The sequence below is a fragment of the Salmo salar genome, chromosome ssa09, assembly GCF_905237065.1.
Source record: "Salmo salar chromosome ssa09, Ssal_v3.1, whole genome shotgun sequence".
NCBI lineage: Eukaryota > Metazoa > Chordata > Actinopteri > Salmoniformes > Salmonidae > Salmo > Salmo salar.
In genome coordinates, this window is record NC_059450.1 from 70,935,390 (window position 1) to 70,945,259 (window position 9,870).

Here is a 9,870-nt window from a genome sequence, read left to right on the forward strand (position 1 = left end):
ATGGGAACGAATTACACTTCAAATCAGTTTTTTCCTCTCCTGCGCACCTGTGATGTATGAAGACTTGACTTCAGGTGTGCAAAATTGATCTGCGGAAAGAAGACAGCCCATGGTTCTTTATATTTAACGAATTTGAATTGATTTTACAAAAATAATCATTTCTAGGGACGTATGTGCTCTTTTTCCAAGTAATTTATCAGCCATGCTGTTCGATGCAGGAATCCAATGCTCAAAACGAATCCGATCAGGACTGTCATTATTTGAAGGACATATAATGTTAAAATGTAGGCCTGTTACTAGAAAAATTACTTCTTTGTAAACCTGTCTCTTACCTGTCAATTGTCAATCCAACTGAAATAATGTGGTACCCCTCCTCTATGATTGAATGTGTGTTTTGTTAGAGTCTGATTTGTAAAGATATATTGATCTATAAATTGATATATAATATAACCATAAACCAGAGTGCATTGATATGGTGACCAACATAACACAGTGTTGATATTTATGAAACATTTTCAATTCATTAAATTATGTTGATGCATATCGTCATATTTTACTAAGTAGCCTATTATGAGTAATTCATTTATTTTGTCTCTGTGGCTGTTAGACTTCCAGTCAGTAGGCCCAAAGCAGTCATAGCTTCAACTTTAAACAATGTTTTTAAATCAGCTGCAATCATAAAACCATCAAAACTGCTCAAATGAAGGACAATGGTAGATTTTAGCTGCTATATGAATAACAAGACGCATATTTTGCCGTGATGTATTGTGCAGTGAATCGTAATGAATCATCTCAAATGGATCCTGGATGGACTCATGTTCATTATTAGGGCTTCACTCATACAACTCACTGCCAAGATCAATTTACCATTCTTGACAGAAAAGGTAAATACACCACAAACCCCAGAAAAGATGCACCAAGAGCCACATCTATCCACATCTATCCATATTTTCTACCATTTGAAAGTGTGACCTGATGTACTTGTATGGTCCTGTCATTGTTTTGTCTACTCCAGGCTGCAGACGGTGTTAATTGGGCTGTATTTTACTTTGTGTGCAGGACGAGCCAACGGAACATCTGACCATGAAGTTTGCCAGGCTGTGGATTCTCCAGCCCTGCAATCGCAGAAAATCATTCTCCATCCACATTAAAGGTATATGAAGATTGCCAACATTTTTCTTGTCAAAAACACATCATATGTCATGGTTGTACTGGGCAAAAGAAAAGTGCATAATAAAATAGGAGAGAATGTTAATCAACTTTTATTTGTATTTTTTTTATTTCACCTTTATTTAACCAGGTAGGCCAGTTGAGAACAAGTTCTTATTTACAACTGAGACCTGGCCAAGATAAAGCAAAGCAGTGCAACACAAACAACACAGAGTTACACATGGGATAAACAAACGTACAGTCAATAACACAATAGAAAAGTATATATACAGTGTGTGCAAACATAGTAAGATTAGGGAGATAAGGCAATAAATAGGCCATAGTGGCGAAATAATTACAATTTAGCAATTAAACACTGGAGTGTTAGATGTGCAGAAGATGAATGTGCAAGTAGAGATACTGGGGTGCAAAGGAGCAAAAAAATTTTACAAATATGGGGATGAGGTAGTTGGCTGGGCTATATTACAGATGGGCTATGTGCAGGTGCAATGATCGGTAAGCTGCTCTGACAGCTGATGCTTAAAGTTAGTGAGGGAGATATGAGTCTCCAGCTTCAGTGATTTTTGCAATTTGTTCCAGTCATTGGCAGCAGAGACCTGGAAGGGAAGTCGGCCAAAGGGGGAATGGCTTTGGGGATGACCAGTGAAATATACCTGTTGGAACGCGTGCTACGGGTGGGTGCTGCTATGGTGACCAGTGAGCTGAGATAAGGCGGGGCTTTACCTAGCAAAGACTTATAGATGACCTGGAGCCAGTGGGTTTGACGACGAATATGAAGCGAGGGCCAGCCAACGAGAGCATACAGGTCACAGTGGTGGGTAGTATATGGGGCTTTGGTGACAAAACGGATGGCACTGTGATAGACTACATCCAATTTGCTGAGTAGAGTGTTGGAGGCTATTTTGTAAATGACATCGCCGAAGTCAAGGATCTGTAGGATGGTCAGTTTTATGAGGGTATGTTTGGCAGCATGAGGGAAGGATGCTTTGTTGCGAAATAGGAAGCTGATTCTAGATTTAATTTTGGATTGGAGATGCTTAATGTGAGTCTGGAAGGAGAGTTTACAGTCTAACCAGACACCTTGGTATTTGTAGTGGTCCACATATTCTAAGTCAGAACCGTCCAGAGTAGTGATGCAAGACGGGCGGGCGGGTATGGGCAGCGATCGGTTGAAGAGCATGCATTTAGTTTTGCTTGCATTTAAGAGCAGTTGGAGGCCACGGAAGGAGAGTTGTATGGCATTGAATCTCGTCTGGATGTTTGTTAACACAGTGTCCAAAGAAGGGCCAGAAGTATACAGAATGGTGTCGTCTGCGTAGATCAGAGAATCACTGATGTGTCATTGATGTATTCAGAGAAAAGAGTCGGCCCGAGAATTGAACCCTGTGGCACCCCCATAGAGACTGTTAGAGGTCCGGACAACGGGCCTTCCGATTTTACACACTGAACTCTATCTGAGAAGTAGTTGGCGAACCAGGCGAGGCAGTCATTTGAGAATCCAAGGCTGTTGAGTCTGTCGATAAGAATGTGGTTATTGACAAAGTCGAAAGCCTTGGCCAGGTCGACGAATCGGTATTGTCTTTTATCGATGGCGGCTATGATATCGTTTAGAATACCAATACCAATGTCAGGTCAACCAATGGGTGAGAGAGATTGTTACAGAGGAGATGGTAGAGCATACAGTGTACTTCCCTGTTGATAATTGTTACAGTTTTTTTCCCTACATTGATGTTTTGAAGTTGGACTGTAGCTCGTATAGTATTTTAGCACATAGGGTTCACCAATTGGTGGCACCTCGTTAGTCAGTATGTGTTCCACCTGTGCTGGTTGGTCCATCTCGTTAGTTGGAATGGGGTTTCCATCTGTGCTGGCACAGAGCGACTGGCCCAATCCTCCAGTTGTCTTGAGAGATGTGGAGGGTCAACACCTTTAGTTGGCTCTCCCTGTTTGATTTCTAGAAAGACAATCCTTTATCTGATCTTCCCTGTTTTTGTTTTGCTCCACTTTTTGGTTTGCTTCCTGTCTTTAAGTTTGGTGTGGGTTTCTGTTTTGTTTGCCTCTAGTGGGTGCTCATGGTGGGTGTCTTTTAGGTCCCAGTTCTTGTTGCCAGTCAACTTTCAGTGGACACCCTCATGAGAGTCTTTCAGAACCCCTCCTAAAACCCCACCTGTTTTGTTTTGGTTGTTGTCAGTGACTCTTTGATAGTTCCTCCTTCTGTTTGAGTGACATTTTTGGTTTTATAGGCTGGGGAATGTAACAATAATACAGTGTACAGGTACCTTATAAAGGTAAGAGAGAGAGACTCTAAAGGTAATCTGGGCAGAAGGAGGACCCTGATTGCAGTAGGGAAAGGTTGGAGCAGAAGGGAAAGCAGGCAGACAATAGCGTTATGATTGAGATGAGAGTAGAGACTCATCTTATATAAAATAGGGATTGTAGAGCAGGACTCCTCTGACAGCAACACTTTACGAAACAGTGGCGTTATCCTACAGGGGAGGAATAGAATAAAATAACATTGTATCAGACAGGTGATTGTAGGCTTCAGCATAGTACTTACCATTGCAAAATCACTACTTGCAAAAACATTATACACTGCTCAAAAAAATAAAGGGAACACTAAAATAACACATCCTAGATCTGAATGAATGAAATAATCTTATTAAATACTTTTTTCTTTACATAGTTGAATGTGCTGACAACAAAATCACACAAAAATAATCAATGGAAATCCAATTTATTAACCCATGGAGGTCTGGATTTGGAGTCACACTCAAAATTAAAGTGGAAAACCACACTACAGGCTGATCCAACTTTGATGTAATGTCCTTAAAACAAGTCAAAATGAGGCTCAGTAGTGTGTGTGGCCTCCACGTGCCTGTATGACCTCCCTACAATGCCTGGGCATGCTCCTGATGAGGTGGCGGATGGTCTCCTGAAGGATCTCCTCCCAGACCTGGACTAAAGCATCCGCCAACTCCTGGACAGTCTGTGGTGCAACGTGGCATTGGTGGATGGAGCGAGACATGATGTCCCAGATGTGCTCAATTGGATTCAGGTCTGGGGAACGGGCGGTCCAGTCCATAGCATCAATGCCTTCCTCTTGCAGGAACTGCTGACACACTCCAGCCACATGAGGTCTAGCATTGTCTTGCATTAGGAGGAACCCAGGGCCAACCGCACCAGCATATGGTCTCACAAGGGGTCTGAGGATCTCATCTCGGTACCTAATGGCAATCAGGCTACCTCTGGCGAGCACATGGAGGGCTGTGCGACGCCCCCAAAGAAATGCCACCCCACACCATGACTGACCCACTGCCAAACCGGTCATGCTGGAGGATGTTGCAGGCAGCAGAACGTTCTCCACGGCGTCTCCAGACTGTCACGTCTGTCACATGTGCTCAGTGTGAACCTGCTTTCATCTGTGAAGCGCACAGGGCGCCAGTGGCGAATTTGCCAATCTTGTTGTTCTCTGGCAAATGCCAAACGTCCTGCACGGTGTTGGGCTGTAAGCACAACCCCCACCTGTGGACGTTGGGCCCTCATACCACCCTCATGGAGTCTGTTTCTGACCATTTGAGCAGACACATGCACATTTGTGGCCTGCTAGAGGTAATTTTGCAGGGCTCTGGCAGTGCTCCTCCTGCTCCTCCTTGCACAAAGGCGGAGGTAGCGGTCCTGCTGCTGGGTTGTTGCCCTCCTACGGCCTCCTCCACGTCTCCTGATGTACTGGCCTGTCTCCTGGTAGCGCCTCCATGCTCTGGACACTACGCTGACAGACACAGCAAACCTTCTTGCCACAGCTCGCATTGATGTGCCATCCTGGATGAGCTGCACTACCTGAGCCACTTGTGTGGGTTGTAGACTCCGTCTCATGCTACCACTAGAGTGAAAGCACCGCCAGCATTCAAAAGTGACCAAAACATCAGCCAGGAAGCATAGGAACTGAGAAGTGGTCTGTGGTTACCACCTGCAGAACCACTCCTATATTGGGGGTGTCTTGCTAATTGCCTATAATTTCCACCTGTTGTCTATTCCATTTGCACAACAGCATGTGAAATTTATTGTCAATCAGTGTTGCTTCCTAAGTGGACAGTTTGATTTCACAGAAGTGTGATTGACTTGGAGTTACATTGTGTTGTTTTGTGTGTTCCCTTTATTTTTTTGAGCAGTATATTTAAAGTGTCAAGTAGTTCATAACTACTTGAACTTACAAACTTTTTACACAGTAATTATATACATATTTAGTTCTATTAACACAGGACCAATTTAAAGTCAAAGGTGCCTGCAGGGATGAAGTCATTAGGGTGGGACTATAATAACCTATTAAAGACATTGAGAGGGGTAATATTAGTAGAGTAGAGAGGGGTAATATTAGTAGAGTAGAGAGGGGTAATATTAGTAGAGTAGAGAGGGGTAATATTAGTAGAGTAGAGAGGGGTAATATTCTTAGCTTGTTACAAAGAGCTAACAATGAATCGGTAGAATGAGAAAGACCGATGAAGATGATGAGCGTGAGAAGACAGGGTAACCTTTCGGCAGTGTGAGGTAGTGTCGTCCGAATGTAAGTGAAGCCACGGTGAGGAGGCAGGTAGGATGGACAGGAACGACTGGCCTGACACAGACCAGGTGGATTCATATGCCTTCATACAAAGAGTAAGGTAGGAAGATGACCCCATTGTCATAGTTCATATTCCAAACCACTGGCTATCAATCTATAAGCATGTGTGTCCAAGTGTTTATGTGTGTGTGACCCCTGTGTTGAGGGAGCCACGTCCCTTGAACACGCCAGGTTCCCTTCTAGCAGGAGGAAGTTAACATTCTACTATATTCTCTCCCCCCTCCCTTTCCTTTTGTCCTAAGAGGGCAATTAAGGAAACAAACGTTTTCCCCCAGATTAGCTGACTGCCAGCTTTGCATACTAATGTAATGCCAAGTGGTTACAAATAGTGAGTGCTCTAATTACCGGCACTGTTTTCAATCAGAAATTGCTCGATTTCCCAGGATGAGGTCTCCATGGCTGGAGGAAAAAAAACACAACCTGACAGAAGCAATAGACAATCATCATCAATGTGTGTGTGTGTGTGTGTGTGTGTGTGTGTGTGTGTGTGTGTGTGTGTGTGTGTGTGTGTGTGTGTGTGTGTGTGTGTGTGTGTGTGTGTGTATGCAAATAATCTTATCTGCCTTTCTCTGTGTGTGCAGCTCAGCCCTCTCCATCACTGGTGCCCCTGACAACACAGGAAATGGATCCCACCCGACGGCAGACTCAGCCTCCACACTGTTTATCACCACAATTATCCCCCATTCATTCACAGGCTTATAAGGTAAACTGCCATTCGGCGATGTGAAACCACAGGTCTGGACTGGCAATTTGATGTAATTGTGCCGCTGTGATCATCTGTTGTAGGAGCCAGGAACCTCATTTACTGTGGCATTCTATTGGAGGGAGAAAATTAGAACGAATGAGTCTTTGATTTTTGGAGAGGGACAATGGTGTAGTATAATGTGGCTGAGATCAAACAGAATAGAGGTAGATATAGAAAGGGGCAGCCTGCTGGATGCATCGACCAAGCACAGGGAGGGGAGGGGGGACATCCTCCCACTACCATGGCCATGGGGAGCTGCGGGGATGGCACAGAGCACTGTGAACCCGGTGACAAGGACATGTTCCCTGGCTGGGCCTGAGAGTGGGTCTGGGTCCCCCCAAAGGACACGCACACAGGAAACATCCAGGACCCTATCCGCTGGCCTTAACTGACCTTTAGCTAATGGAGGTCTGGCCTCTGATCATTGCACTGAGAGACTGGCGGAAGCCATCTTGCCTTTTTTTCTGAGAGAGGGAATGGAGGGGGCAAGGGGGACAAAGGGGACAGAATTGGACGGAGCCAGGAGCCAACATGGGGCCATCGACCCTGCCACTCTCTCATCCTGTGGGTGATATCTGAGCCAGCGGGCCTGGGGATGGTAATGTCATGATGCCACTCTGCCCTGCCACTGAGGAAGGACGGCCAACCCTTCTGTCTCTGGCTCTGTGCTGTAGGGAGGGAAAGTCAGTGCAGATCCACTTGTGAATGTCAGATCTATCTATAATAATGGCTATTATGGCTTTGTGGTTGAATGCGAATCAGCTTTATCAGTAGGCTATACTGCAATTAAGAATCCTACGAAAAACCAAGTGTTTATGACAAGTTTATGGCCAATTTTGCATTGAAATTTTGCATTGAAACTCTTAGAAAAAAGGGTTCTAGAAGGGTTCTTTAGTTGTCCCCATAGAATAACCCTTTTTGGTTCCAGGTATAACCCTTTTGGGTTCCATGTAGAACCCTCTGTGGTTTGGGATGAGTTGGACCTCAGAGTGAAGGAATAGCAGCCAACAAGTGCTCAGCATATGTGAGAACTCCTTCAAGACTGTTGGAAAAGCATAAAATAAAGAAAAACCCTTGAATGAGTAGGTGTGTCCAAACTTTTGACTGGTATTGTACATGGAACCCCAAAGGGTTCTATCTGGAACCAAAAGTGTTCTGAATAAAAAAAACTTTACGGTTCTCTGTACGAGCCAGATGGTTCACTACTGTACCTTTCATCATAGTAGCCTCTGAGGCACATACCACATTAGCATAGAACAACAGCCTTTGTATCGTAATGAGATACACGCTTCCTTACAATGATGCAAAGCAATTCATATGATCAACTGCAGATAAATCACATTCCATATGGAGAGGGACAAAAGCTCAGAGACAGATTTGGCACGGATTGCTCTTTTTATTATCATTATCATTAACAGTAATGTGATACTCAAACCTCCTGTGACCTTTTCAAAGAGCGCTCTATTCTCAGAAGAGCCACTCATTAGGACAAGCAGAAGGAAAAGTGCGAGAGAGAGAGAGAGAGAGAGAGAGAGAGAGAGAGAGAGAGAGAGAGAGAGAGAGAGAGAGAGTGTGTACAGTCCAAAAATGACATTATAAACATGATTATCATATTGCTGCTGTACTTTTTGGAAATGCATAAAGATGTCATGCGGTCACCCCAGTGGTAGGGCATACTGTCTGTGTGTGATTACTATGCAGTTACACTTAAGCCCGCTGACGGACCGACTAAGGAGGATACGAGGCAATCTGAGTGGGGCATGTCTGGCCTATGACAGGCTCAACTAGCTAGCGTTTCCTCCTTATCGGGAGCTGGGGATGACAAGACTAATTGAAAAGCTCCTTATGTTTCTTTCTCGCATATAAATGGATTACAGTCTTTGCCTTCATGCTTTGGTCCTATGTTTACTCAATGAGATCTGACACTAGAGTGGAGGGATAGGTCCACTCCCTATTCTATCCCACACACCCGGCCCGATTCTGCCCAATTCCATGCTAACAATCAGCACCTCAGTCTCCATCTCTCACCCTCCTGTGTCTCTTATCTAGCAGGCCAATAAACTCACAAATCCCATCATACTATATACTGTACACATCTTAAAGGGATACTTTATGCTAACAGATACCCATAGACTTCCAGTCATTGCGCTAACGCTAGTTAACATTGGCTCGCGAAACTACCTTGAACGTCCTTCATACTGGACACAGAGACATAAAAATAGTATCCACTAGTTCCTCTGACTGGGCAAGTAGATAAAGGGCCTCTTTAATCCTGAAGTATCCCTTTAATATATTTATAGGTGTGGTTATATGGTATTGGGGGGCTGACACCCTTGGTCAGGGACTTACGAGGGGTGCAGGGGAGCGAGGAGAGAGACGCAGAGAGAACCCCGTGGATCCACTGAGTGGTGTGGCAGACTCCCCAGCCTCCTGCTAGGATTTGTTGGAATGTGAGAGAGGAGGATTTTAGCGCCAGGCCAGAGCCACACAGACTTCATGCCATCTGTCTCCCCCTCCATCCTCCCTTTGCCAAACTCATCAGACCTTTTTTTCTCTCCTTTTCATCCCTTGTTCACAAGACTAGGGGACATACTGGGATCTGCTAACGCACTGGAGGAGAGAATGGAAGGAAGAAATGGGAGAAGAGCTCAATAAACAAATGAATAACGTATTCATGGAGTTGATGTACTGACAGCCTGTACGATATACAGTATCTGTGACAGAGAATCTGAGTCTTCATGTTGTATCAAAGTTTAATGACCATAAAACACTTCCAAGAGTCAGTAAAGTCAGTCAGTAAAGTCTAACACTGTAATGAAGGCATCAATGTCAAACATGTGTTTATTTTAATAACAATAACCCATACGTATTTAACTTCCATTGTCCTTGAAGAATGGCTGAATATTTTCTTGTAGTGTACCTGGGTAGGACTGTGTGGTAGTGGCACACCGTACATTATCCTGCATGAGTTAGTGGAACGAAAGCCTGTTGTGATTCCAACTCATGCATTGTGTTATGGCAGAAACATGTCAGTTTCATTATCATAACTGTTCATATGGTGTCATATCTGCCCTTCCGTTTATTGACGACCCAGTAAACGGCATCATAAATAACAGTATGTTGTTGATGTGTTCATTTGAACCAGTAATGAAGTGAGGAAAATAGCCATCTACCAACCTTCAATGACCAGGTGCACTTCACATCCACCAATCCCTGAAAGCAAACATTTTCCAATATGAAGGTTTTGACCACAGATGACACAAACACATTCCAAACAACCACTTAATCACTGCCACATTGAGGAGGGCTCAGGATCAGGATTCAACTGGCATAATGA

The 9,870-nt window shown here is 44.1% G+C and overlaps 1 long non-coding RNA gene across 2 annotated transcripts in view; it reads left to right on the top strand.

The window, feature by feature from the left end:
* LOC106611729 (uncharacterized) overlaps positions 1-9,649 on the top strand; it is a 31,940-nt gene extending 22,291 nt beyond the window's left edge. Inside the window, exons 3-5 of one of the 2 annotated variants that reach the window (XR_001330150.2) lie at positions 1,060-1,153; positions 6,370-6,491; positions 9,113-9,649. This is a non-coding gene — a long non-coding RNA (uncharacterized lncRNA). The remainder of the gene's footprint in view (positions 1-1,059; positions 1,154-6,369; positions 6,492-9,112) is intronic. The other variant, XR_001330149.2, reaches the window with a different exon arrangement.
* The last annotated feature ends 221 nt before the right edge of the window (positions 9,650-9,870 follow it).